The sequence below is a fragment of the Macrobrachium nipponense genome, chromosome 24 (genome assembly GCF_015104395.2).
Source record: "Macrobrachium nipponense isolate FS-2020 chromosome 24, ASM1510439v2, whole genome shotgun sequence".
NCBI lineage: Eukaryota > Metazoa > Arthropoda > Malacostraca > Decapoda > Palaemonidae > Macrobrachium > Macrobrachium nipponense.
The window spans coordinates 45999551-46007707 of NC_061091.1; positions in this window are offsets into that span (position 1 = coordinate 45999551).

Genomic DNA, 8157 nt, shown 5'->3' on the forward strand with positions numbered 1-8157 from the left:
TCATCTGAGGATAATCCTTGTCTGAGGATTATCCTCAGACAAGTTAATGAGCAATACATGACACCCTACTGTGATGATGCTCACATCTATATTGCAGGTATGAGACAAAGGAAAACCCCAGTCCTGTTGGCCAGAACTTGTTTGAGTCTTCAGGGAATGAGACACACACAAGTGGACTGTCGCCATCACCTCAACATCACCTCAGGGCATATGCGATGTCCTTCCTGCGACTCTTTGAGTGACACAAATGCTCCAAGAGCGGCTACAAGGAGGTGGAGGAGGACCTCAACTCAGGACGGCCTTCCTCAACGAAGACAGCTGAGGATAATGACTAAGTGCAACAGCTGGTGAGGAGTGATTGCAGATTGACGGTGCAGATGATGGTGCAGGAGCTGGGACTGAAGAAGGTGTGCACTAAGATGGTGCCCAAGCTTTTGTTAGATGACCAGAAGGAGCACTGGGTCAGTGTTTATTGAGAATTGCTGTAGTCGATTGGGGACAATCTGGAGTTCCTAGCCTGGGTCACCACAGAAGACGAGACCAATTCAAAAATACCCAACAAATATTCCCTGATCAAGATACAGGGGATTGGGACGAAGGAGCATCATTCCTGTTATTCATGATCTGTGACTCCTGGTAAAATTCACTGGGGTTTTGCATTCCAACTCTAACAAGGGGCCACTACACCTCCTCAAAGAAATCTGAGTTTGAGACCTGGGGAAGACCAACAGTGTTTCGAATTACATCCAGGAATTATTAGGTACTTTGATGGTTTATTTTGCTCCCTCCTCTTTGATTTATCTCTGGGCTTCCTGGTCACCTAAGTTCTGGTATTCAATTTGAATAAAAATCTTATAGAACCCAAAATGTTTGTCACATTATTGTCTAACATTTTTCCCAATTATTGAAATTTTTCTGTTCCCACTAAATTTGGTTTTCTCTTGGCTGTAAAGCAGAGGTAGACATATGCTATTATATAAAAAGAGGGATGTATTAAGACAATATGTTTAAGACACCGTTGTAAGGTAATGTGCTGTGACATTTCTTAGAATGTAGGGAATCATCAATTTAACTTCCCATGGAGACACAGTGTGTTCCAAGTGACAAGACATCTCAGCATAGGAAATGCTGATGTATCTTATTGGGTGGCGTGATGTCGAGATCAGTGCCACGTCCTGTCGCTATGCACGGGCGGTTGCAGAGGTGCCTTCTGAAACTGGTTATAGGCAGTTACCTGGGCGTGAACAATGTGTGTGAGTTCGTACATGCGTGTGAGCTTTTTCCCTACATAATGAGAAAGTAAGGTTACCAAGGGGGTAGATCATTACAGAGTCAGCAGAGCCAAGATGGCTTCTGCAAAAGTATTTTTGGAGAAGTGTGTATGAATACTGTGTTGAATGGGTAAGCATACTTATTTTTTAGCCAAAGGTGTGGCTTGATTGAATTTTGAATATTTATTTCAAAGATGTTCTATTTCCTTTGACCTTTTGATTTGATTTATAATCTTTGCTTATCAATATGTTCTCGTCTTTTTATAGGCGATTCTGAGACAAGGGGAACTGAATATGGTGACTTAACTGATATGGGAACTTAATTAGTGTTTCGTGGTGTTACTGTACTGCCTAGTTTTGTGACTAAGATAATGTTGGTTATTGTAGTAGATATATGTAGTGGGTTATTTGAGTTCAACATTTCATTTAATCATTTTGTTAAGATAGAGAGAGAATGATGTCGAGAGAGAGAGAGAGAGAGAGAGAGAGAGAGAGAGAGAGAGGGGTGTTGGTGTTGGAGAGGGGTGAGAGGAAATGGATGTTGGATGTTGCCAGTGCCTTAGACACACAATTCATTGCTACCTTTTAAGATAGAAGTACCGAGATTAGAATCACGGTAAAACATACATTTCAGTACAGATCATCAACATGGTGCCAGAGAGAGAAAGAGAGAGAGAGCAACCAAAAATCTGTTAATAAAAGGAGATGCCAGGACATCCATTAAAGAAACGCTTCCCCCTTTGCCAATTACCACCTTATCCATAATCTCCTTCACAAAAAACTGCTACTTTCACCTTTGTCTTCCTTCCACAAGCCCATGTCTATCATACAGATGGTCGACGGCTGTTGCACATACCCTTGTGCATCTGCATATGCTCTGACTGTTTTCTATACCACTTTATTGTCTTTCTCCTGGAGTATCTTATGACTACCACTGACGTTATTATCATTTTTATTATTAAGAAATATTACAGCATCTTCATTTCCTTCTACTGTGAATTCTAATTAATAATGGTGGCTGGCAGGAGGAGGGTTTCCTGGGCAACATTTAGTGTAGGTTTCTACCGCAGAATGGTGAGGGCTTCCTTGTAACCAGAGGCAGCCGTGGTCCATGTCGTCATTGAAGATTCTGGTATTTCTTTTGTTAATGTTGGTACACCACCCATTCATGTAGATGAATGGTGGTCCTCTTAGAAGGGCAACTTGTCATACTGATGTAAGAATGGTGACATCCATTCTCAGGGCAAAATATTTGGTAGACTACTCTTCATAACCCGCTGCTGATGAGGTACTAGGCAGTCCGGGGGCAAGGCTCTCCAGCTGACACCACCTGTCATCATTATTCCTCGACACCATTGGTACTTAATAGTAAGAATAGAATACTCATTAACCATCAGCAGGAGTGCCATGACTCTTGGGAGACTGGGAGGATCATATAATTATTTTGCAAGGCATACATGAAAACGGGGTAGAAAATGGTGTATAAAATGGTGTATAAAAAAGACAATGCATCCCCAAACAACATCATTTGACCTCATGTAACCCTTGTCGAAGTAGAGATGACAGGGACTGCCCGGTGCCTCATGAAGAACAGCCCTTCTGTCAGAAGTAATCCTATGATGTAGAGAGGAAGGGTCTACCAAATATTGCGCCCCAAGAATGGATCTCACCATTCTTACACTGGTATGATAGTGACTCACCTTCTAAGAGGATCACTTTTCACCTACATAAAGGGGTGATATGCCAACAATGCAGAAGGGAACAAGGCAATAACCCCCAGTGACAGATAATAAGGAATAGCACAGTCTTCGATGGCGACATGGGCCACTGCCACCTCCGCTACAAGGAGGCCTTTGCCATTCTGCAAGGGAAACCTACACTAAATGTTAGTTTGAAAACCCCCTCTTGCCAACCTCCATCAGGAGAACAACAACACAAGCTCTGAAACAACATTCCAACCACCCTCCTCATCAAGGCAACCAATCAGGTGCCCACATTGGTCAACCACTCATAGCCAATAGGAAAGCCCCTCTTTTAGGGCAGTGTTATTTAAAAAAAAATGTTGTTTCAACAGAATTTAGCTTGTAGAGAGTCTTTTCTATTGATGTCTTAGAGGGTCGATTTTTCATTACTATTGCATTACGTAATTACATTATCAAGGGGGTTAAAATATTCAAATACATGTGGCATGGTTTCAGTATGTTGAAGATATTTTGGCTCATATACCTAAAGACATAGCTGTAAAGCCTTTTGGAAAATTCAATGAAAAGACTCCATCTATCATTTTCACGGTAAAAACTAACTTGGGTACATTATTTTTCAAGACACCATATTAATATAAAAAAAACAAGTCTGTAATCGCATCCACGTTCCTGCAAAGAATCCTTAGATAACAAACTACAGAATACTGTGGCTACACACACACATACACACACACACATACACACACACACACACACATATATATATATATAATATATATATATATATATATATGTATAGAAGGACAGGGTGACAAGGAGATAGCCGGCCATCAGGTGATAGTACATTTATTGCCGACGCGTTTCGTAACACATAGTTACATCATCAAGGCTAAAACAGAAACGACACAAATTAAAAATACATGAAACATAACTTTGACTTTAAGAGTCTCAACAAATATACAAAAAACATACATAAAATGAAAGCAATTTAAAAAGCACCTGCTAGACTAAAAAGTTGAAGACTGAGTGATTCGGAAAGAAGGTAGAAGCAGCGAAGAAAGCCGGTTCAACCCAGATACAACTGTACAGAGGAGGTGTGTGAGTTCAACTTGGGCACTAACTGCTTAATTCGGAGCATGAATTACAAACTAGCTAAATACCTAGTTCCTTTACTAGAACCATTTACTTCTAATCAACATAACTTGAAAAACTCTGAAGAATTCAAATCATATGTTTTATGTCAAGAGTCTGACTTTTATATGACCAGTTACGATGTTGAATCTTTATTTACAAATGTCCCAGTAGAAGAAACAATCGAGGTTATTTTAGATAAAATTTTTATTGAACCTAATGATACTTATTTTAACTATGATCGTTGCCTTTTTAAGAAATTGTTGCAATTAGTAGTGCTGGACACTGCCTTTATTTTTAATGATCTTTACAAACAGGTTGACGGAATGGCAATGGGATCACCTCTCGGTCCCACGTTTTCCAACATTTTCATGTGCTCCCTGGAGGAGGACATGTTGGAAAATTGCCCCCTTGGTTTTTATCCTCTTGTGTATAAACGGTTTGTCGATGACACCTTTGCTCTTTTCAAATCAGCTTGCCATGCTGATCAATTTCTCTCGTACATCAATGAATTACATCTTTATATCAAGTTTACATTAGAGAGAGAGAGAGAGGAAAATGATCGATTACCCTTTTTGGATGTTTTGGTGTTTCGAAGTGGTGATAGTTTTAACACTTCCGTTTTTAGAAAAAAGACGTTCTCCGGTCTGGGTTCAAACTTTTATAGTGCTTGTTTTTATAATTTTAAACTTAATTCAATTTTTACCTTGCTCCATCGAGCTTACACTCTAACCTCTTCCTGGGATTTGTATCATAAAGAAATATTGTTCGTGTTTAAATATTTTTTCGATAACTGGTTTCCCTCACATGTTTTCTTCAAACATTGCAAGAATTTTCTAAATAAGAAATTATCGGACTCCCCTTCCATAAGCACTGTTCCACGAAAGAAACTATATGCCAGTATTCCATGCATCCAAGATGACAAATTTAGAAGGAATCTCAAGTCTGCAATTGAAAAGCACTTTACTATGTTGCAAGTTATATTAATTCCAAAAATTCCCCTTACAATAGGATCACTTTTCAAATTTAAAGACAGACTGCCCAATATTGCAATCTTCAGTCGTATATAAATATACTTGCCCCAGATGTGATTTGGGGACTTACGTGGGTTCGACTAAACGATTGCTAAAAGTCAGAGATGATTCACATAATGGTGTAAGTAATCGTATTGGCTGCAGAGTGTCCAATCCTGAATTTTCTAATATCAGAAATCATGCAAAAATTTGTAAAACCACCATCTTTTATACTGACTTCTCTGTCTTGGGCCAAACAAGCCGTTTCACGAACTGCTTATATTAGAATCGTTGTTTATTAAGCAGTTAGTGCCCAAGTTGAACTCACACACCACCTCTGTACAGTTGTATCTGGGTTGAACCGGCTTTCTTCGCTGCTTCTACCTTCTTTCCGAATCACTCAGTCTTCAACTTTTTAGTCTAGCAGGTGCTTTTTAAATTGCTTTCATTTTATGTATGTTTTTTGTATATTTGTTGAGACTCTTAAAGTCAAAGTTATGTTTCATGTATTTTTAATCTGTGTTGTTTCTCTTTTAGCCTTGATGATGTAACTATGTGTTACGAAACGCGTCGGCAATAAATGTATCACCTGATGACCGGCTATCTCCTTGTCACCCTGTCCTTCCATATGCTGTGGCCTGCTTGAGCCAACGTTTTCTGTCTTATATATATATATGTGTGTGTGGTTGTGTGTGTGTGTGTGCGTGCGAGCTAGGGACTTATGTTATCCAGCTCATAAATTGGATATTTACCACTATAAAGTTGTGAAGAGGTTTTATAACGGAAGTGACAGGAAGAGTGAATCACCTAGGAACACTTTTTGTTTGCTGTATTTCATCGGCTTTGAGCTAATCAAATTACTGCTAAAAATATTTACTGTAAATATAATCTCGTCATATAATAACACATAAAAACATGCCTATAAAAAATTTCCTCCACATGGACAGCAACATTGTTTATTTGAGCTAGACAAGTCAGGAATTAAATGCAAAATAAATTATCATAAATATTGTCACAATTGGCCAAAAGAATAATGTTCTGTTGTGAAATACACATAATAGTTAGTATATCTATAAGATGAAAAACACTGTCCAGAAATCTCTTGAATCTGCATTAAAGAACTAACAAAGAAATAATGTCAAATTAAGCCCCGGTCGGTACATTCTGGACCTCATTCTTTACAAGATGCTTCAAGAGTTTTGAAAGAGAATCTAAAAAATATTAGTAAGCCAGGTTAATACCTCTGTCTAGCCTAGCTGTGTCCAGGTACCTGGAACAACTAATTCAATGACCTCTGTATACTTTAAAATGGTTTTAAACCCCTTTTAATGTAGTTTGTTAGTTGGAAACCGCACCCTCTTTGTGATCTTTTGTTTTAATCATATATAGCTTGCTTGAAATGACTTAAAGGAAAGGCAAAGATCCTGCACGTCATTGTTTCACCTTTACCTGCTATGGATGTCAAAAGTGCTTCATCTTACGCTTTGTAGTGGATTCATCTGCTCATTTTTTTTTTTATTAAGGTTAATGTGGAGATGGATCACGTTGCTCCTGACATTACCCTCTACAGATAGGTAAACTTCAAATCCTGGGCCACTGGTACGGCATTCACTGTGACCTTGTTGGGCTCATACAGAGCATTATTTATAGAAGTTTGAATATCACTGAGAGTTTAAGTAATCCCCGTTAGACTATTATTGAGAGGAGAATATCTTCCAAAATCCTCATGTTTCGTCTTAAAGATAAACTAGCTGATTCTCATCTCAAACTCTTGGATAGAGATGCGATTAATCAAGTTTATTTTACTAACTCTTGGTATTGACTTATGGCATAGATGTAAAGTGAGTTCATTATGTTTGCTGCATAAAATTCACTACAATGACAAACAGCCTCCACAATCTTCTTTACCTGACCTAACTGGTTTTGCTTGCAACACTAGGCATGCTGCTGCTACAGTGTGTCATTTTCTAGCATAAGGTTTAATACTACTCAGTTTGCTAGGAATTTTATCTTGGTTACAGCTAGAATGTGGAATAGTCTGAAAGTGTAGTTGTGGAATCTTCTTATCTCTACATGTTTAAGCAAGGAGCAAATTCATTCTTGCTCTCTGCTAACATCTGTTTCAGGTGTGTTGGTTTTTATTTTATATTCCCTCATATATATTTATCTATCATCTTTTCCTATAACTTGCTTCCCTCTAAAGGCTAATTTCCCTTTGGAGCCTTCATGTGTTTCTGGTCGGTTGGCTCTGTCCTTAAAGGTTTTCAGCTGAAGATTTAATGAAAAAAAAAAAAAAAAAAAACGTATCCAAAAAAAAGTGTGGACATTTCGAGAAGCTAATAGGGCAATGTGGGGTTTTGCAATTTCACATGTTTCTGGTAAAAAGTGCCCAATTGATTCTGTGCATCTCCAAGCCATAAAAGTAACAAAAACGATTACACACTTGGCTACAGTGATGAGGATGGGTCTATTTCAGCACTAATAAATGTAGCTGAATTTGAAAAATATACTCGTATGTATGTATGAGCGGTAATAGACTTAATCCTTCCCTTGGTCGGGTAGGTAACATGGCCTCTTTCTGATGCTCCGGACGTGGGTTCGAATCTTTCTGAGGACGTAAGAATTACTTCATATTCTTGCATTTGGATATTAGGCTTTATAGTGATAAGTGTACAAAAAATAAAAATATAAAATCTAGGAAGAACTCTAAGAGCTAAGAGGGAATTGAGATTATTACGTATCTGCTAAAAAGTGACCAATATTTTTCAAAATGTGCGGAAAATATTAAACAGCAACTTAATGTCAAAGTATAAGATTCCAACTGTTCCCAGTCTTCACATCTGTGCCATTATTCCATTTTTACATGGTAGAACGTTTAGCCAAAAGCTCTCGCAAATTATTTCCAAACAATATGGAGCCGTAAAAATTAATCTAATTCCAAAGAATCCTCTGATGATTGGTCTTTTATTCAATGCTAAAGCCCGTTTAAGCGTCCTTATGACGTCTGGGGCGTTATATATATATAGTAAATAGAATTAT